This window comes from Hypanus sabinus, chromosome 10 (assembly GCF_030144855.1).
Source record: "Hypanus sabinus isolate sHypSab1 chromosome 10, sHypSab1.hap1, whole genome shotgun sequence".
In the NCBI taxonomy this organism is placed as follows: Eukaryota; Metazoa; Chordata; class Chondrichthyes; order Myliobatiformes; family Dasyatidae; genus Hypanus; species Hypanus sabinus.
Window position 1 is genome coordinate 41,088,802 of NC_082715.1, and position 22,417 is coordinate 41,111,218.

The 22,417-nt window shown below is 43.7% G+C and overlaps 1 protein-coding gene across 3 annotated transcripts in view; it reads left to right on the forward strand.

Moving 5' to 3' along the window:
- Nucleotides 1-16,182: 16,182 nt before the first annotated feature.
- Nucleotides 16,183-22,417, forward strand: part of mapre3b (microtubule-associated protein, RP/EB family, member 3b) — a 58,992-nt gene continuing 52,757 nt past the window's right edge. For 2 of the 3 annotated variants that reach the window (XM_059981737.1, XM_059981739.1), the window contains exon 1: nucleotides 16,536-16,674. The gene's annotated coding sequence lies outside the window, so the exon portion shown is untranslated. Of the gene's footprint in view, nucleotides 16,360-16,535; nucleotides 16,675-22,417 lie in introns of those variants that run through there. The other variant, XM_059981738.1, reaches the window with a different exon arrangement.

A 22,417-nucleotide genomic window follows, 5' to 3' on the forward strand; every position in this document is an offset into this window, starting at 1 on the left:
ATAGCTGATCCCTTATTGGGCTCAACCAGAATCCATCTCACAGGCATTCCCTCTTGGAATTCAGCACCAACCTGGTTTTCCCAATCTACCAGCATATTGAAATCCCCAACAACTATTGCAAAAACCCTAAAGTAGATAAAGTAGAGAGCTGGGAAGTGATAAGCTGAAGGGAAATGGGCTAGGGGGGAAGATGGAGAATTTTGGGAAATAAAAGAGAAAGAAAGGTAGGGCTGGGGGGGGGGAGAGATTATAGTGAGGAGGAAAAAAGAGAGAGAAAGAGAACCAGACTAAAATAATAGATAGGGATGGGGGTAAGGGGGGGGGGCAGGGGTATCAACGGAGGTCAGTGAGTTGGATGTTTATGCTGGCAGGAAGGAGGCTACCTAGGCGGAAGATAAGGTATTGCTCCATCGACCTGCGTGTGGCCTCATCTTGACGGTAGAGGAGGCCATGGACAGACATATTGGAGTGGGAGTGGTCTATGGAATTGAAGTGTGTGGCCACAGGGAGATCCCGCCACTGCTGGAGGACCGAGCGCCGATGTTCGGCGAAATGGTCTCCCAGTCTGCAGTGGGTCTCCCCCATGTATAACTGGCCACATCGGGAGCACTGGATACAGTATATCACCCCAGTTGACTAGCAAGTGAAGTGGTGCCTCACCTGAAAGGACTGTCTGGGGCCTGGGATGGCGGTGAGGGAAGAAGTGTGGGGGCAGGTGTAGCACTTCTTCCGTTTGCAGGGATGAGTGCCTAGAGGGAGGTCGGTGGGGAGGGATGGGGGGGGTGAATGGACAAGGGAGTCATGTAGGGAGCGATCCCTGTGGAAAGCCAAGAGTGGGGGGAGGGGAAGATGTGGCTGGTGGTGGGATCACATAGGAGGTGGCGGAAGTTACGGAGGATTATGCGTTGGATCTGTAGGCTGGTAGGGTGATAGGTGAGGATCAGGGGGACTCTATCCCTGGCGGGCTGGCGGGGGAATGGGGTGAGGGCCCCTGCGGCCACACACTTCAATTCCACAGACCACTCCCACTCCGACATGCCTGTCCATGGCCTCTACCGTCAAGATGAGGCCATACACAGGTCGATGGAGCCATACCTTATCTCCCGCCTAGGTAGCTTCCTACCTGCTGGCATGAACATTCAACTCACAGACCTCCATTGATACCCCTGACCCCCCTTACCCCCATCCCTATCTATTATTTTAGTCTGGTTCTCTTTCTCTCTCTTTTTTCCTCCTCACTATAATCTCCCCCCAGCCCTACCTTTCTTTCTCTTTTATTTCCCAAAATTCTCCGCCTTCCCCCAGCCCATTTCCCTCCAACCTATCACTTCCCAGCTCTCTACTTTATCCCTCCCCCCACTTCTTATCCCCCCTCAACCATCCCATGTTACTTCACTCCTGATGAAGGGTTTCGGACCGAAACATCGTCACTACCTCCTCCCATAGATGCTGTCTGGCCTGCCGAGTTCTGCCAGCATTTTGTGTTTTTATTTATTTCCAGCATCTGCAGATTCACTCGTGTTGCCAATAATATTTAACCCTTTGTCTTTACTAATTCAAGTGTATTTCCAAGTTGATGGGTGGGCTAAATGACATGCTGGGGTAAGATGAAGACTGTGTAGTAAGATCGTGAATTCAGATGCGATAGAGTTCACAACTGAGAGATCAATAATATTAATATTAAAATCACCAGAGAATCCTATCATATTTCAATATAATAGGGGATATGAAATATGAGAATTCCAAGAGAAAGCAGACAGTGCAAGATGCAATAAATAATAACACAGAGGACAGGATCCATGCCACAAATTTGAAGCATTTGTACCTCGAAACATTTTTGATTGACAGTGGATTGCACTGAATATGATTTTGGAAAATGGTGGTAAGCCCAGCACCTCAGCCACTAGGCTTTGGTACACTGAGACTGTGATAGTCAGGGGATCACTGGTTGTATTCATTTGGATTTAATCAGGCCTCAGTTAAGGACATAACGTCAAGTTCTCGAGAGGGAATAAAACCATTTAGGATAGAAGTCTTCTTTGAAAGGAATCTCACATTTAGAAGAGAGTGGTGTAACAGGGGAGGTAGATTTTGAGTAGAAGGATATTTCTGTTAGCACCTTTAATAGGATAGTTGAATCCAGGGCCCTTCCAGTGACAATGATCTGAGTAACATGGGTAGCATTTACAGAACTGCAGGACGGTCAGGAGGAAACAGTAGGGAAGGATCACATGTGCCATTCATTGATCACACATGGGTTTACCAGAGTGCAATGCAATATATTTGCCATCAGCGTCTGGGGGCCCAGATTGTTTGGGTGAAGACCATCGGGTTTGAAAAATCTGGCACTTTGCAAAATAGATTTAAATTATCAATGAAGCCAAAGTTTTAATAATATCTAGAGTTTCCCTTAACAACCTTTTTGTTGGAGTCGTACAGCATATAAACCAGCTCTTTGGCCCACTTCTGCCATGCTGACCAGGTTGCCCAGTGAGATAGCCCCATCTGCTCTTCCATCCATGTACATATCTCGATGTCTTTAAATGTTGCCAATATCCTTGATTTAATCAGCACTTCTGGCAGCTCATTCCAAATATGCGCTACCCTTTTCATGAACAAGCTGCTCGATGTTTCTTTTAAATCTTTCCCTCTGATCTTCAATCTGTGTCTTCTTTTCTTTTTAGCATCCTCTTTCCATGGAAAAAGTCTGTGTTTTTACCCTGTCTATACCCCTCGTGATCCCCTGTCAGATCAACTATCAATCTCATACATTTCAGGTAATAAAGTCCCAATCTACATAACCCCTCCTTGTAACAAGGGCCCCCAAATCCAGGCTTCATCCTGTTAAATCTCTTTTGCACTCTATTTTAATACTATCTTTCCTATATAACTGAATTAAGGTGACCAAAACTGTACACAGTTCTGCAAGTGTGGCCTCTTCAATTTAACTGCATCATGATTTCCAAATTCCTTTACTCAATACCCTGATTGATGAAGGCCAGCATATCAAATGCCTTCTTCACCACTCTGAATAGCAACAATGCTGCTTTCAGTGAATTATGCACTTTCTACAGCCCAACCATTCACTGTAGAAGTCCTACTCTGGTATGACCTCCCTAAATGGAATTCCTCATACTGATCTGAATTGAAAGCCACTTGCCCATCCTCAGCCACACATATCCAACTGTCCAAGTTCCACACCACCCCCCCCATAACTATTCAGAACTATATATGCTTGATGAACTTTATACAGCTATTTTAGTAACAATCACAAACTTTCTAACCATGCCTTGTAAATTCACACCCAAATAGTTGATATAAATTGCAATTAACAAAGGTCCCAACACTGATTGCTGTTGCAGACCACTAGATACAAACCTCCAGTCCAAGAAATAACCCCCAACCATCCTACCACTGAGCTAATTATGAATCCAATCAGCTAGCTCCCCCCGAACCCCTGCAGTCTAATCTTTCATACTAGCTTGACTTGAGGGACTTTATCAAAGGACTTGATATATAGACGACATCCTCAACTAACCTCTTGGTTACCTCCTCAAGCTTAACAGACAAGACTTCCCATTCACAAAGTCATGCTGACTGTCCCAAATTGAACCCTGTCTCTCCAAATGTTGGTAGATCTTATCCCTCAGAATTCCCTTTAGCAACTGACCCACCATTGATGCCAATTCACTGGCCAGTAGCTTTCCGACTTGTTTTTCCTACACTTTTGAAACAATGGCACCATATTATTCACTTGCCAGTCCTCCAGAATCTCACGTGGCCAGAGAAGAAGCAAAAATCTTTGTAACCACTTCTTCAATTTCTTCTCTAGCTTCGCACAAGGTTCAAGAATGCACTGGATCAGGTCCCAGGTGGGGAAGGAGTCTTGGTGAATTGCTTGGTGAGGTTCTGTTCAAGGAGTAAATAAGAGGAGGTGTCTGAGAGTTGTCACTGGGCCCCTGCAAGGTAGAGGTCAGTATGCCAGACCTTTAAAGCACCCCTCTTATCTGTAGGTTTGATGGTAAGGTTAGGATTAGTGTAGAGGCAAAGGAGAGCAGAGTGTTTGGAAGGAGTGAGGTTGGAATTGGAGAGGGGAGTGTTGAATCGTCAGCAGTTGCCAGTGAACGAAGGACCACCAGGCCATTGTCTCCCACACTATCACCAACGTTATTAGCTCTGGGGATCTCCCATCCACTGCTGCCAAACTCATAGTTACCACACCCCACACCTCTCGTTTCTACCTTCTACCCAAGATCCACAAACCCATTTGTCCAGGTTGACCCATTGTTTTAGCTTGTTCCTGCCCCACTGAACTGATATCTGCATGACTAATCACTCAGTCTAATCCCCCTTAGTTCAGTCCTTTCCTACCTACATCCATGACTCTTCACACGCTCTGGATCTTCTCAATGATTTCAAGTTCCCTGGCCTCCATCATCTTATTTTTACTATGGATGTCCAGTCCCTGTACTCCTCCATCTCCCACCAGGAAGGCCTCAAAGCTCTCTATTTCTTTCTGGACACCAGACCCAACGAGTTCCCTTTCACCACCACTCTCCTCCATCTAGCAGAACTTGTTCTCACTCTCAATCATTTCTACATTGGCTCCTCCCACTTCCTTCAAACAAAAGGTGTAGCATGGGCACTCACATGGGTCCCAGCTCTCCCTGCCTTTTTGTCGGCTACGTGGAACAGTCTATGTTCCAAGCCTACACTGGTGGCCATCCCCCACTTTTCCTACACTGCATTGATGGCTGCACTGGTGCTGCATCCTGCACCCATGCGGAGCATGTCAACTTCATCCACTTTGCCTCCAACTTCCACCCACCAGCCCTCAAATTTACCTGGTCCATTTCCAACACCTCCCTCCCCCAACTTTCTCAATCTCTCTGTCTCTACCTCTGGAGACAGCTTATCTACTGATGTCTATTATAAACCCATGGACTCTCACAGCTACCTGGACTATACCTCTGTTACTTGCAAAAGCGCCACCCTCTTCTCATAATTCCTCCATCTCCACTGCTTCTGCTCTCAGGATGAGGCATTCCATTCCAGAATGAAGGAGATGTCCTCCTTCTTCAAAGAAAGGGGCTTCTCTTCCTCCACCATCAACGCTGCCCTGAACCACATCTCTTCCATTTCACACATGTCTACTCTCAGCCCATCCTCCCGCCACTCTACCAGGGATTGGGCTCCTCTTGTCTCCACCAACCACCTCACCAGCCTCCACGTCCAGCACATAATTCTCCACAAACTTCTGCTATCTCCAACGAGATCCCACGACCAAGCACATCTTTGTTTCCCCTTCCACTTTCTGCTTTCCACAGGGATCGCTCCCTATGCAATTCCCTTGTCCATTTGTCCCTCCCCACTGATCCTGATACTTATCCTTGCAAGCAGGACAAATGCTACACCTGCCCCTACACTTCCTCCCTCACTACCATTCAGGGCCCCAAACAGTCCTTCCAGGTGAGGTAACACTTCACCTGTGAATCTGTTGAGGTCATATATTGTATCCGGTGCTCCCAGCATGGCTTGCTGTAGATCAGTGAGACCTGATGGAGATTTGGTGACTGCTTTGTTGCACCTACGCTCCATCCACCAGAACAAGTGGGATCTCCCTGTGGGAACCCATTTTAATTCCTCTCCTCATTTTCATTCCGATATGCCTATCCATGGCTCCTCCATTGTCATGATGAGGCCACACTCAGGTTGGAGGAGCAACACCTTATATTCCCTCTGGGAATCCTCCAACCTGATGGCAGGAACATTGATTTCGGGTAATGCCCCACTCCACCATTCCCCATTCCCTCTTCCCTCTCTCAGCTTATCTCCCTGTCTGTTCCACCCCCTTTTCTTTCTTCCTTCCATTGTCTTCTGTCCTCTCATAGTATATTCCCCCTTCTCCAGCCCTGTATCTCTTTTACCAATCAACTTTCCAGGTCTTTACATCACCCCTCCCTCTCCTGCTGAGTTCCTCCAGCATTTTGTGTGTGTTGCTTGGATTTCCAGCACCTGAAGAGTTTCTCTTGTTTGTGATTGCACCACACCACCTTTGTCTGTGTTGGTTATGGCTCCAACCAGTGGATGATTTTTCCCCGATTCCTATTGACTCCTATTAGCTCCTTGATGCTAACTTCATCAAGTGCTTCCATTAAGTCAAGGGCAGTTACTCTCACTTCACCTCTGCAGTTCAGCAGTTTGTCCAATGCTGTGATGAGGTGAGAAACTGTCTTTGATGGATCTGTATTGAGCTTATGTTAGCATCTTGTGGCTAAGTAAGTGCCACTTGATAGCACCATCGGTCTCCTCTTCCATCAATTTGCTGATGATTAAAAGTAGACGAATGGGGCGGTAATTCTCCAAGTTCATTTTGTTTTGCATCTTGTTGTCAGGACATACTTGGGCAAATTTCCACATTGACAGGGAGTTGCAGCTGTCATTAAACAGCTTGGCCAAAGGTTTAGTAAGTCTTGGAGCACAAGTTTTCAATATTATTTTTATAATGTAGCCCATAGCCTTTGCTGCATCCAATGGCCTTCAGCATTTTGATATAATGAAGAGTGAATCAAATGAACTGAGGACTACTGAAGGAAGCTGACATAGATGATTGAATTGGCATTTGGTGTACAGTGTACCTAATAAAGTTGCCACTGAGTGTCTGATCTGTTGGTTGTTGGAATACATGGCACTGTGTTTCATGTGTTTTATGTTGCTTGGCATGCTAGTCCTGTCTTGTAGATTAGTTAGGTTTATTCCTTATTCTGTGGTATGCCTGGTGTTGCTGCTGGCATGCCCTCCTGTACTCTTTATTGAATTAGGATTGAAGACCTGGTTTGATGTTGATAGTATATTGGGGATGTATCAGGCCACGAGGTTGCAGATTATGATTGAGTATAGATTGGAAGATTGGTAATTGGAAGACGGATTGAAGGGGGAGGAGAAAAATATATTTTTTCCCACAGGGTTGTATGGGCCTGCAGCTTGCTGTCTGAAAAGTGGCAGAAAATGCCTTTGTGGTATTTAAGCATGTAATGAAGAGACATCGACTTCACAGCTAAGGGCAGAGGAATGGAATGTGGGTACATTTTTCAACAAAATGAGTCTGATGGCTTGAATGTCCTCTTGTTTTGTAAATTTTCTATGATTCATCCCCAAAGTGACAGCAACCCATCTTCATGAATACTGTAGTATGCGATGAAAATTCTTGTTTGATTAAACATTTCTGATTTTCTTCCAGCAAAGGTAATGTTGGAATGTAGTATTCCTAAAGTACAGAAGTATGAGGTCATGAATTTAGTGAAAACATTGCATTTAAGGTATTCAAGGTATTCAAATCCTGTTCATTCAGATGCAATTGGCCCTGAATGAGTGATTGCGAGAGCAGGGAAATTGTAATTGCCAGTGCCACACAGGCATTTCCGATTGTACAATTCTAAACAGTTTGAGGGGCCAGAAATATCCAGGCATAATGAGAATTCTACATGCAAAAGAAAGATTCTTGGCTTAAAAAGTTAGCATGAGTATGATGTAAAACAAATTTTGCTTATTCATTGATAAGCATATTTGAAGAATGATTTAAAATTAGTATAAAAACTTGAGTTTTAGTTAACCTTGTATGGCTGAGAAGCTTGCAACTTCAACTATGATTCCAGGAACTCATATTGTTTATCTCATTTTAATGAGCATGTGATTACACATTTAATCAATGTGTAGTACTTTCCTTGTCTTCATGAAGATAGTTTCAATATCCTGGGATACCCAAGTGATCCTCCACTCATAAAAGAATCTCCCCTAATGTTTTGTTCTCTTGAAATATCCATGTTGTGCATTGCTTAACATAATATCTGATAGGATAAACATTACTTTGTTCTCAATGTTAATCCAAGAGATATAGTTAAGAGCCAAGTTTTTCTCTGAAATGCACAATCAGCTGCCTAACATGTGCAGCAACTCTATCTATCCAATTCTACTGTGTTATCCAGTTTTAAGCTGTTATTTGATGCAGATCAGCTGTAATTAAATGGCTGGATTTAACAGCTGGGTTAGCCCTGATTTAGCAGGTCCCAAGTTCTATTCATGGGGATCAGCTGTTGATTGCAAAATTCTGGTCCTTGCGTCTTTTGAGTTACCATCTCAAAATCATTCTGGTTTGAATTTCCCAGCACTCAGTCGTCGTAGTTCAGATAGCTGGTTAAAAAAAACTATCATTGCTGAAACCTGAAATCAGAAGTTACTGGATACACTCAGCATTTGAGCGATATTTGTGGAAAGAGAACAGAGTTATTGTCTTATGTGTGAAAGATCAATTCAGATGGCTGGTTTTGAGAATATTGTGCAGCAAAAGAGCATCATGAAGACCTGTGCTAATCAACTGACTGGAGTGTTAATGCACATCTTCAACCTCTCACTTCAGCAGTCTGAAGTTCCCACCTGCTTCAAGCAGGCTTCAATCATACCAGTGCCAATGAAGAATGGGGGAAACTGCCTCAATAACTATCGTTCAGCAGCACTTTCATCCACCGTGATGAAGTGCTTCGAGAAGTTGGTCATGAAAGCTCTGTGATCCACCCCAGTTTGCCTACTGTCACAATGGGTCAACATCTCATGCTATTTCATTGACTCTTTTGTCAGCTCTGGAATGCCTGAACCACGAAGATGCATACATCAGGATTCTCTTTGTTTGTTACAGATCAGCATTCAAAACCATCATCCCTTTGAAACTCATTGTTATGCTCAAATCTCCCTGTGCAAATGGATCCTCAATTTTTTCACTCCACAGTTCGTGTGAATTGGCCTAACAGCTCCGCCGTACCATCAGCACGGGTGCACCACGGGGCTGTGTGATGAGCACCTTGTTCTACAATCTTTATACTTATGATTGTATAACTAATACAGCTCCAATGTCATATTTAAGTGCTGATGACACCTCTTTGGTTGACTGAATCAAAATTGGTGATGAATTGGCATATAGGAGGGAGATTGAATATCTGGTTGAGTAATGCCAGATACTCTATCACCTCTCTCTCAATGTCAGCCGAACCAAAGAGCTGATTATCAACTACAGGAGGAAGTAGCTGGAGGTCCGTAAGCCTGTTCTCATTAGGGGAACAGAGGTGGGGAGGGTTAGTGGCTTAAATTCCTTGGTGTTGACATACCAGAAGGTCTGTCGTGGCACCAGCATAAAGTGTCCTCACAAAGGTGACATGACACTACATCTACTTTCTGAGAAGTTTGCTTAGATTCAGCACTTCACGTGGCATAGTGGTTAACGCTATTACAGCATCAGAGTTTGGAGTATAAATCTGACACCATCCGTAAGGAGTCCCTGTACATTTTCCTTGTGGAATACATGGGTTTTCCCTGGAAGACCTATTTTCTTCCCACAGTCCAAAGATGTCCCAGATAGTTGAATTGGTCATTGTAAATTGTCCGGTAATTAGGTTAGGGTTGATCTAGGTTGTCTGGGGTTGCTGAGGTGGCATGGCTTGGAGGGCTGAAAGGTTTACCCCACACTGTATCACTAAGTAAAACAAAAATAAATGCCACTAAAAAGTTTGACAAACTTCCACAGATGCACACTGGAGAGTATCCTAGCTGGTATGGAAACACCAATGCTCAAGAATGGAAAAGGCTACAGAAAGTGTTGAATACAGCCCAATCCATCACATGCAAAGCCCTCCCCACCAATGAGCACATGTACATGGAGTGCTGCTGCAAAGAAGCAGCATCCATCGTCAAAGACCCACAGCATCCAGTCCTTGCTACTACCATTGGGCAGGGGCTATAGAAGCTTTAGTTCCCACACCACTAGGTTCAGGAGCAGTTATATACCCTACAGCCATCAGGCTTCTTAACCAGTGTAAATAACTTCATCACTACTCTGAACTGATTCTATGACCTCCAGATTCACTTTTAAAGACTCTTTGCAACTCATGTTCTCAGTGCTTTTAAAATTTGCAGAGTTTATCTTTTGGCTATTGATTGCTTGTCAGTTTTTGTCTGTTTATGTTTAGATTTTTGTAAATTCTGTTGCATTTCTTTTCATGTTAATGCCTGCAAGAAAATAAATCTCAAGATTCTATATGGCAACATATACATACTTTTGTAGCGGTGTGCTACATGCAGCGCTAAAATTACGACACGGAGTCGGTAACTGCAGTCGAAGGAAAAAACTTTATTCGAAATCCTCAGCCTCACTTTTAAGCCTCCCTCAACCTGCCCCCCCGTGGTGCAGAGGCTCCAAAGCTGGGTGCTCGCAAACCCCCGTAGGCTATCTCCCTTAGCCAGAAAGCTGGCTAATTGTGAGCCGGTTCGGATGTGCCAGGAAATGGGTCGCCACACTTTGATAATAAATTTACTTTGAATTTTGAATACGGTTTTTTGTGCGTGGTTCAGCCAATCTTTTATCTAAAAACAATCAATGTAACACATAAAATACGGATTTTTGCCAACACAAAGTGTTCCCCATCTGATTTCTGCCAGGTGAAGGGAGTTAAATCAGAGTTCTAAATCATTTTTCCATTTCTTTGATTTTAACTAAATCAAATTTAACTAAATTTTAACACTGAGTGAAAACAGCATTGAGAAATATTTGATATTTTGACACATATTGACACAATAAACATATTTTTGTTAATATTCCACCTATCCTTGAGGAAAAATCAATTTTTTTTAGCCGCAGGCAATCAGTGGCTTTTGACATCCTGCCTGTATTACTTCTGCTCTGCTGTTCTTTGTAATACAATACCTTCATAGCATTTAGGTACACCTTAAAATTTTGAATGTGCTCTCCCTTCATTTAATTTTGCTCCAATGTACATATCACTGAGCAGCTCTGAAGGCATGGCAAAATGGCTGTCCCTGTTCTGCATTCTGCTGGATTTCCGTGTTTTAAGCAACAGTGAGACTTAAAAGGGTAACTATTTGGGAATGGGCATGGGAATCATGTCTGGTCAATGCATAAATAACTCGGTGTTATTTATGCACAGAAATATCTCTTTCCCTTCCCAACATCAACATTCCACTGTCTATAGAACATTCTTATATGTGCCAACTCCCAGTCTTCTTACTTGTTGAAATTGACCTCCTAACATTGCCAACAAAAAGGTTTGTTTGCATAATAATTTGTAAGAGAGAGATCCTTAAATTACTGCAAATAATTATTGCATGATCGATCTTTGGTGATTAGTTTGTTTATGACTCCTATTTAATTTATACCAAAGACTTCCATTATGGTATTTTTTTCCCTTATTTGTAGGGGACATGTTTCTGCACCTTGTACCTGCTGTGACTATGAACAAAGCTACCAGAGAGACACCGAATCGAGTGTATATCGAAGCCTTTATTCAGCAAAAACAAGCAACAACCACCATATTCAAGACTCTCTTTGAATATATCTCTTTCTGAGACACCACTACTTGAAGATGTCCTGGGTACTTTGTAGGCTAGTACCTAAAATGGAGCCAACTAAATTTATGACTTTCTGCAGCTTCTTTCAGTCATGTGCCATAGCCAACCCCCTCCCCCCTTACCAGACAATGATGCAGTCTGTCAGAATGCTCTCCATGGTACATCTATAGAAGTTTTTGAGTGTATTTGTTGACATACCAAATCTCTTCAAACTCCTAATGAAGTATAGGCACGGTCTTGCCTTCTTTGTAGCTGCATCGATGTTGGGACCAGGTTAGGTCCTCAGAGATCTTGACACCCAGGAACTTGAAACTGCTCACTCTCTCCACTTCTGATCCCTCGATGTGGATTGGTATGTGTTCCTTCATCTTTCCCTTCCTGAATCAGCTTTTTCGTCTCACTGACTTTGAGTGCAAGGTTGTTGCTGCAACACCACTCCACTAGTTGGCATATCCTGTACGCTCTCTCATCTTCATCTGAGATTCTACCAACAATGCTTGTATCATCAGCAAATTTATAGATGGTATTTGAGCTAGGCATAGCTCAATCAGTCATGGGTATAGAGAGCGTAGAGCAGTAGGCTAAGCACACACCCCCGAGGTGTGCCAGTGTTGTTCGTCAGCAAGGAGGAGATATTATCACCAATCTTCTGGTTAGGAAGCTGAGGATTTAATTGCAGATGGAGGTACAGAGGCCCAGGTTCTGTAACTTCGCAATCAGGAATGTGGGAATGATGGTGTTAAATGTTGAGCTATATTTGATGAACAGCATCCTGACATAGGTGCCGATATTGTCCAGGTGGTCAAAGGCCATGTGAAGACCAACTGAGATTGCGTCTGCCTGTTGTGATGACAGACAAATTGCAGTGGGTTCGTGCAATGCTCTCTGTCCTTTCTGGGACTGAACTGTGGAATTTGAATTAGTTCATTTATTTGGTGCTGCCATACAAATGATTTTCCACCATTTAGTTTAATTTGCTTTATTATTATTCTCATGTATTGTACCGGCTTGTATTGTTGGCAACATCCTCACAGCTAAATCAGCTATTGATTCAAATACCACTCCACGATCTCAGCACATAAACTCGGATGACATTTCAGAATCACACAAAGAGTGCTGCTGTGTGAAAGGCTATGCCTGTTGAAATAAAACAACAAACCAAAATCTTATTTGCCAATGGAGGTGGACATAAATCATCCTTTGAAACAACTTGATGAGCAAGGAGAATTCATATGCAAGCCACCATTCCACTTTCAACTAATAAAAAATCAGTATTTGTTGTTTATGGGATAACTAGATGTGTTAACTTCCACATTTATCTTTGTTAGAACAACATTATTAAATGTTTCTAGAAATCCTCAAAATATCACAAAGCTCTTGTAAATTCAAAGTATTTATTTGTAGAACTTAACTCAATTTCTCCATTCACAAAGTGAAGTCTATCCAGGATCAAAGGTGGACAATATTCAAAATATCTTTCTTCAAAGGGGCAAAAGAGATGCATTGTAAATGTTTACTCTCCTTATGTATCACCTTATAAATTTTGGCATATCAACCAGGAGTAGGTATGAATCATAAGAATCTAAAGAGTAAGATGATAAAAAGGCAAAAAAAAAATAGGCTTCACCAGGCTTAAAGCCCGTAGTGTATGTCTGCTATGTGAGTCCCTGTAGCAGCAGAAGAGATTTTTCACATTTATGCTATATCGTGGAGCAGGTGCAAACATGCTCCCATGTCCAGCCCTTTCATTCAAAGAACAATGGATAGAGTAAATCAGCAGGCTTTAAATCTCTGAAAGAAAATGTAGGTTGGTTTATCATATGCTCAAAGGTTCAAAGGTTTATTTATTATCAAAGTATACAACTCTGAAATTCTTCAATTCTCTGTAACCATGAAACCAAAAGAGAAAAGAAAGGCAGTGTGATCATCCATTCCCCTCCCCCCAAACCCACCTCCCTGCAAAAACAAACAAACAAAAACAGAACAGGCACACCAACCCCAAAACCTTTCTCCTGCATGAAAAAAAACAAGCAAAACGGATTAGGCAGCTCGACCCCAAATCCCTCTTCTCGCACAAAACAACGCAAGAAGATTGGGTGAAAAAACACAGAATATAAAAACTATAAGACTGAAGAAAAGTCTGTAGTTCAAGTCCACATCCAAAGCACAGGATATCCTGGGCAACACTCTCCAGGCACAGCAGCAGGTTCTGCCCTCCCTGGGACAGAGCAACCAATCAAAAGGCAAGCAGCCAGCACTCACTTGCATCGATGCTTCAATCACCCTCATCGATTTAATCCACAAACAACGGAAGGTTTTATCAGTGAAATGGCATCAATCATCAGCTCTCATGCCATCCTGCAGCCTCCTTGCCACAAAGTTCACTCACGCTGTCTCTGCCTCCCGGGACGCTCTCAGAGACTGCAGAGTGCTGAAGCACCCAAATGATCTCCAGACATCAATATAAATATAAGTATATTATATAAATATAAGTAAAAGTACCACCAGACTAGACTTGCCCAGGCATTATTCATGAAGAAAATACAAAATGGCAGAGTTTGGTGCATGGAATGCACTGCCTGATTCAGTGATGGAGGCAGATACACTAGTGAAATTTAAGAGACTACTAGACAGGTGTATGGAGGAATTTAAGGTGGGGGGTTATATCGGAGGCAGAGTTTGAGGGTCGGCACAACACTGTGGGCCAAAGAGCCTGTACTGTGCTGTACTATTCTAAACATCAAAATACGGGCTCCAACTGTTCCAGAATTACATTCAAGATGAGAAACAAACGTAAAAGATATAGAAGAAATGAAAAAAGATGGTCTCATGATCTCAGAAGATGTCAACCAAAGGAGCTGTACACAGGTATAATCTTGACCAGAATAGTAAATGTAAATGGCATGTTTAATGTAAGATTTGTGTTGGGTAAAGCCATATATAGATAATGGAGCTGGGTGGAAGGCCATTCAGTTTTCCTTGGGAAATGTGTAGCACGTTGCTTGGTTAAACTGCCATTTGTTTTTCATAAGATAAATTAGGTTGATCTGTGACAAATGTATTCACTGCTGAAAGTAGTTCTTACACCTTCCATATCTACACATTAATTTCCTCCATACAATCCTACTCGATTTCCTGTTGGACCAAAGCATAGTGTTGGACCCTGCACAATCGTTCTCAGAATGTAGATTCTATAGACTACAGGACAATACCCTTATCAATGTGATCCAAATAGTGCTTTTGATATTCATTCATTTTATAAGAATGGATTTAAATAAAACAAGTTCTGAAATTGTGAATTACGGTTTTGCTAATTTAATAATAGTGAATAGAAAGACTTTCTCATTCTTTAAATACCTTCACTAACTTTAAAGCGGTACTGCAGTAGATTTAATGTATTTTAAATGGCCAACAGCCAGTCTGATGCAGAATTGACTCTTTTTCCTTGTTATGGAAATCACCAACCAACCCAGGCTATAAGTGCCATGAGTGGTATGTGCGTCATTGGTTAGCCACAGCCCGGTCGTAAGCATGTAATCTACTAGATTTGGAATCATTTCCTATTTCTTCTGTTGTACAAACTATGATCCTGGGATCACATCATTCTCAGAATGAGTCCTGCCAAAAGGATCTCAGCCCAAAGCATGAAATGTGCTTTCTTCCATAGATGCTGCCAGGCCTGCTCCGTTCCTCCAGCATTTTGTGTGTGTTGCTTGGATTTCCAGCATCTGCATATTTTCTCTTCCTCATTCTCAGATCGACATTTTTGACTGGTAGGATACCACAAGGTTCAGCACTTGCATCTCGGCTGTTTATAACGTACGCGGATAACCTTCGTCCTTGATTCCATTGCCCAAGTTTGCTGATGATACGAAGCAAGATGGTAAGGACAGCAAAGCAATGTAAAATGTGAAATGAGTGGGCAAGAAAATGGCACATTGTTTGAAAATAGAAATGCATAAGATTTTCAACTTTAGATTAAAAAATTAGGAAGTCACCATAAATTGAGCAAATTTGTAGTCAATACTGAGATTTCTGATATTGCAGGTTCCAGACAGGAGTCACAAAGTCATACCCAAACTGGTATATCCATTACCATACAGTATTGGCCTGTGATCTGGCACTATTCAAGAAGTTTATTAGAATGAGGACTGACATGAAATGAACCAGCTTTCATTGGAGTTACACTCACACTTCCTTGAGCCAGTACTAGAATACTTCCCTCAGAGTACACAAGATACACAAAATGCTGGAGGAACTCAGCAGGCCAGCCAGCATCCATGGAAATGAACAAACTGTTGGCCCTTCTTCAGGACTGGAAAGGAAGGGGGAAGATGCCAGAATAAAAAGGTGGGAATCACCATCTAGCTATCCTTCATCCCCTCTCCCAACCTTTTTTATTCTGTCATTCTTCCTGTTTCTTTTTCGGTCCTGAAGTAGGGTCCAGGCGGGAAACTTCGACTGTTTATTTACTTCAACGGATGCTGCCTGACCTGCTGAGTTTCCCCAACATTTCGAGTGTTTTGCTTTGGATTTCCAGCTTCTGTCCTGAAAATACGCGAGAAGATATGGATTTTCTCATGTTTATGATGTGAATACCGCATATTCCAGAAAAAAAAACCCTGCGCTTCCTTGTATTGCCTTAACCTGTAGACCCAAGTAGCTGATTAAATCGGATTAAACCTGTTCTTGCGCCCCTTTGGCCGGAAGGAAAATGGTGAAGAGTTACGGTTCTACCAATTTATGGTGGTCTCCATAGTCAGTTGCCACTAATTTGGTGTGCATCACTCACAGTTTTCTCACAGAAGCGTGTAAGAGCACTGTACGATATTTTGCTATACATAGAAGACAGCCAACTAGCTGCGAATCTCCGAGGCGTATCTATCTCACTGTCTGCTGGCAGGCACGGCTCTGAAGAAGAGGTTTGCAGAGTGGATCACTTCTAAAGTAAGACGGTAATGGGCACGACAATTATCAGTGAGCGCCTCGCTAAAAGAGGGGGGAAACTGGGTAAATGTCCCTGCTTTTGTGTTTTTCTGGAGTTAACCGTTAAGTTTTCAGCGAGGGGAGGTTGCATCGTCTCGGTGCGCGTACACGCGCGGCACAGAGAGCGCGCACCGCCCAGCGGAGCAGTGCCGCAGCGGCAAGGGGACTGCGCACAACCCCGCCCCCGGCTGGAGCACGCAGGCGCAGTGCGGCTCCGGTGAGTGGCGTTGATTCGGAGACAGCGGCCTGAGTGCGGCTTTCGACCTGCTGCAAACGGTGAGTTAGCTGGGCTCCTCCGGTGGCCGATTCCGCCCCCCCCCCCCCACCACCGTCTCCCGTCTGCGGTTCACGGCGCTTTCGGGAGTTCTTTTGCTGAACACTCCGCCCCCGCGGCTTTGCCTTGCCGCCGGGGCCGCGGTGACAGCCGGCGTTACATAACAACACGGCGGCGTCGAATGCAAGCTGTCCTGTTCAAAAACCAACGGCAAAGATCGGCGTCAGCCCCGCCCCGCCCTCACCACCGGGAACCCGTGGGGGGAGGTGGATCAGCATGTATTCCCCCATAGCTCGCTATCTCCCCTCACTAACCCCAGTTCCAACAAACCTCAAACTCCTACTCCACATCTCCCACCCCCACACATTCTCTCAGCCCGCACCCGTCTGCAACCCTTCCTCCCTGCACCCCAGTCTCCCGCATGTCATGTGAGATACCTCTAACTCATTCCACTCATCGCGATTGCCTTCCCCCAGCACTCCACTAACGACAGTTCGGGCCGAAGCGTGAAACGTCGGCTGTTTATTCTCCTCCATAGATTGTTACCTGACTTACTAAATTCTTCCAGCATTTTTTGTGGTATTGCTCAAGATTTCCAGCATCTGCAGAATCTCTTGGTTTATGAATAACTGCGCTAACATCCCTTTTCCCTGAATGCTCTCTTTTTCGCTGTGCAGCGAGGAAAACAAGTTGTTGTATGTTGACCTCTGTCACAAGATTTACAGGATTAAATCTGTCCTAAACTATTTATCTAAATCAGGCCAAGGTGAAGCTTCGCCTAGAGAACTGTGTACTCGCCTGGAATAAAGGATATACCTGTTGTTGAGGGAATGCATTGAAGATTGTGGTTCACAACGGCAGTCGAATGAGAAGAAATCTTTAATATTAAAGTTTCTTTAACAAAACTTACTAGGCTTGATAGGATGGATGTTAAGATAAATAGGTGTAAACTTAGGTGCATCTGAAAGATATAGTGGATAGAGAAAGATCACATGGGATTAAGTAATTTCATTGCATCCTCAGTGAGGGGAGATGCAGCCATGAAGCAAAAAGCCAATTATGGTTTGGATTTAATGTAAAGAAAATGTTGAAGACAAATTTAAGGGGATGCTTATTAATTAGCATGGAGCACAAAAATATAGTATGAACAGGTCACTCGGCCCTTTGAGTCTGCTTCTTGATTCTTTAATTTGACTTCAGGCCCAAGAACTGAAAACAAATTGACATTCAGCCCATTTATTCTATGCCGATTAAAAGGTCGAGCCAGATCAAGGCCCAAGAGCAGAAAGCCAACTAGTGTTCTGCACCATCTGCCTTCATTTGACCCACCTCCTTTCTTCTCACTACTTCTTCAGGTGGGAGGTTTCGGGGTCTTCGGTTCAGGTTCGAGAGCAGTTGTTGCCCTGAAGCCAATGGAGCTGCTGACCAGCTTCAGCCACCTCAGTGCTGAACTGGATCCACAGCTCATGTTCTATGTATTACTTGTTTACTTATTTTGTTATTTGCATGATTTGTCCTCTTTTGAACATTAGATGTTGTTTTGTTGTGTCATAGCTCAATTTGGTCTTACCGTTCTATCAGTATAATACAGTAAAAAAACAAACAAGAATTTAGAGAAGCAACACACACAAAATGCTGGTGGAATGCATCAGGCCAGGCAGCATCTATAGGGAGAAGCACTGTCGACGTTTCGGGCCGAGACCCTTTGTCAGGACTAACTGAAAGGAAAGATAGTAAGAGATTTGAAAGTAGGAGGGGAAGGGGGAAATGTGAAATGATAGGAGAAGACCGGAGGTGGTGGGGTGAAACTGAGAGCTGGAAAGGTGATTGGCAAAAGGGATACAGAGCTGGAGAAGGGAAAGGATCATGGGACAGGAGGCCTAGGGAGAAAGAAGGGGAGAGGGGAGCACCGGAGGGAGATAGAGAACAGGTAGAGTGATGGGCAGAAAGAGAGAAAAATTAGGGGTGAGAAAACTAAATATATCAGGGATGGGGTAAGAAGGGGAGGAGGGACATTAACAGAAGTTAGAGAAGTCAATGTTCATGCTGCCATCAGGTTGGAGGCTACCCAGCTGGTATATAAGGTGTTATTCCTCCAACCTGAGTGTGGCTTCATCTTTACGGTAGAGAAGGCCATGGATAGACATATCAGAACAGAGCGGACAGAGCGTAGGTGTTCAGCGAAACGGTCTCCCAGTCTGCGTTGGGTCTCACCAATATATAAAAGGTCACACCGGGAGCACCGGACGCAGTATACCACACCAGCCGACTCACAGGTGAAGTGTCGCCTCACCTGGAAGGACTGTCTGGGGCCCTGAATGGTGGTGAGGGATGAAGTGTAAGGGCAGGTGTAGCACTTGTTCGGCTTACAAGGATAAGTGCCAGGAGGAAGATCGGTGGGAAGGGATGGGGGGGGGGGGATGAATGGACAAGGGAGTAGTGTAGGGAGCGAACCCTGCGGAAAGCAGAAGTGGGGGGAGGGAAAGATGTGCTTGGTAGTGGGATCCCGTTGAAGGTGGCGGAAGTTACGGAGCATTATACGTTGGACCCGGAGGCTGGTGGGGTGGTAGATGAGGACAAGGGGAACCCTATCCCGAGTGGGGTGGCAGGCAGATGTGCAGGAAATGGGAGAGATGCGTTTGAGAGCAGAGTTGTTGGTGGAAGAAGGGAAGCCCCTTGTTTAAAAAAAGACATCTCCTTCGTCCTGGAATGAAAAGCCTCATCCTGAGAGCAGATGCGGTGGAGGCGGAGGAATTGTGCGACAGGGATAGCATTTTTACAAGAGACAGGGTGGGAAGAGTCTGTGAGAGTCTGTAGGCTTATAGTAGATATCAGTAGATAAGCTGTCTCCAGAGATGGAGACAGAAAGATCAAGAAATGAGACAGGTGTTGGAAACGGACCAGGTAAATTTGAGGGCAGGGTGAAAGTTGGAGGCAAAGTTAATGAAGTCAACGAGCTCAGCATGCATGCAGGAGGCAGCGCCAATGCAGTTGTTGATGTAGCGAAGGAAAAGAGGGGGAAGGATACCCGTATAGGCTTTCACAAAGCAACAAAAAGGCAGGCATAACTGGGACCCATACGGGTGCCCATGGCTACACCTTTGGTTTGGAGGAAGTGGGAGGAGCCAAAGGAGAAATTATTGAGAGTAAAAACTAATTCCGCTAGATGGAGGAGAGTTACCCTATTCCTGATATATTTAGTTTTCTCCCCCCTCCTTATTTGTCTCTCCTTCTGCTCATTACTCTGCCTGTTCTCCATCTCCCTCTGGTGCTCTCCTCCTTTCTTTCTCCCTAGGCCTCCCGTCCCATGATCCTTTTCCTTCTCCAGCTCTGTATCCCTTTTGCCAATCGCCTTTCCAGCTCTCAGCTTCACCCCACCCCCTCCGGTCTTCTATCATTTCACATTTTCCCCTCCCCCTTCTACTTTCAAATCTCTTACTATCTTTCCTTTCAGTTAGTCCTGATGAAGGGTCTCGGCCCGAAACGTCGACAGTGCTTCTCCCTATAGATGCTGCCTGGCCTGATGCATTCCACCAGCATTTTGTGTGTGTTGCTTCTCTAAATTCTTGTTTGTTTTTTTACTGTATTATACTGATAGAACGGTAAGACCAAATTGAGCTATGAGGAACAATTATTTTGGCTGTGGGGTGCAGGTGTGGATTGGCCTTGGCTGCATTCTGTAGCAGGTCAATTTGACTTTCACCATAAGTAAATTTTTGCCTTTGGAGCTAATTCCGAGTAAAAGTCAATAAATTTTGGGTGGGAGGTGAAAATGCACTCTTGTTTGTCATAGGACTAGTTGCTTATCTACTTGGTTTATGTTCAATTTCAAGTTTATCTGACTGTACATATATACAACCAAATGAAACACCATTCCTTCAGATCACAGTGCACTCACAAAACATGTATCACACACAGCATATAAATCAAATGTTATATTAGAAATAAATTAATAAAATATAATTTAAAATGCATGTGGTAAAGCACAGCACAGGTAAACAGTAGACAGTGATGAGACCTTAGTGGTGGCAAGGTATTTATTAGTCTCACAGCCTGAGGGAAGAAGCTGTTACCCAGTCTGGCAGTGTGAGGCAAACTGAAAGGTCTTAAGGTGCATAAGTCACTTGGACCAGATGGACTACATCCCAGAGTTCTGAAAGACGTTGCTGAAGAGATAGCAGATGCATTGGCTATGATCTTTCAAGAATCACTTAATTCTGGCATGGTACTGGAAAATTGCAAATGTTTCTCTTTATGAAGGGAGGAAGGCAGAAGTAAGGAAATTATAGGCCAGTTAGCTTAACCTGGGTGGTTGGAGTCTATCATTAAGGATGAAGTTTCAGGGTACTTGGAGACTAATGATAAAATAAGTTGAAGTCAGCTTGATTTTTGTAAGTGGATGTCATTTACTTGGATTTTCAGACGGTATTTGTTAAAGTGCCACACAAAAGGCTGCTTAGTAAGATAAAATTCCATGGCACTACAGGAAAGTTACTGACCTGTATAGATGAATGGTTTTCAGGCAGGAGGCAGCAAGTGGGACCAAAAGGGGCCTTTTCTGATTGGCTGCCAGTGACTAGTGGTGTTCTTCAGGGGTCAGTATTGGGTTCGCCAGGTTTCGCATTGTTTGTCATTGACTTGGATAGTGGAATTGATGGCTTTCTGGCAAAGTTAGCAGGTGATACAAAGGTAGGTGGAGGGGTAGGTAGAGCTGAGGAAACAATGCAATTTCAGAAGGACTTAGGCAAATTGGAAGAATGGGCAAAAAAGTGGCAGATGGAATACGTTGTTGGGAAAATGTATATTAATACATTTTGGTAAAAGGATCAAAAGAGCAGCCTATTAACTAAATGAGGAGAAAATTCAAATGTCAGAGGTACAGAGGGACTTGGAAGTCCTCATGTAGGACTCCCAGAAGGTTAATTTGTAGGTTGAATGTGTGGTAAAGAAGGCAAATGCAATTTTGGCATTCATTTCAAGCGAAATAGAATATAAAAACAAGGAGATAATGGTGAAGCCTTATAAGACACTGGTCAGGCCTCACTTGGAGTTTTGGGCCCCATATCTTAGGATGGGTTGTCATTGGAGGGAATCCAGAGGAGGTTTAAGAGGATGGTTCCGAGAATGAAGGGGTTAACATGTGAGGAGTGTTTGGCAGCCTTGCGCCCGTACTCACTGGAATTGAGAAGAATGTGGTGAACCTCATTGAAACCTACCGAATGTTGAAAGGACTAGACAAGTTGAATGTGGAGACGATGTTTTCTGTGGTGGGGGATGTCCTGAATTAGAGCACACAGCCTCGAAATTGAGGGTGACCCTTCCAAACAGAGGTAAGGAGGATTTTTTTTTAGCCGGAAAGTAGTGAATCTATGGGATACTCTGCCACAGACAGCTGTGAAGGCCAGAACTGTGGGTATATTTAAAGTGAAAATTGGTAGGTTCCTGATTGGTCAAGGTATTGGAGGTTATGACGGGAAGGCAGGTGTATGAGGTTGAGTGGAATCTGGGATCAGCCAAAATGGAATGCTGGAGCAAACTTGATGGGCTGAATGGCCTAATTCTGCTCCTATGTCTTATGGCCTTACCAGTGTCATTTTCATTATATAAACAGATTGCATACTTTCTGGGAGTATTAAAGTATTTTCTGCCATGTCTTAGTTTTCATGCTTGGACATTGAGCAGCCAGTCTGTTCCCCAAAACAAATCTAGGTTCAATCTAGACTTCCATTACTCCCTTTGTGGAGT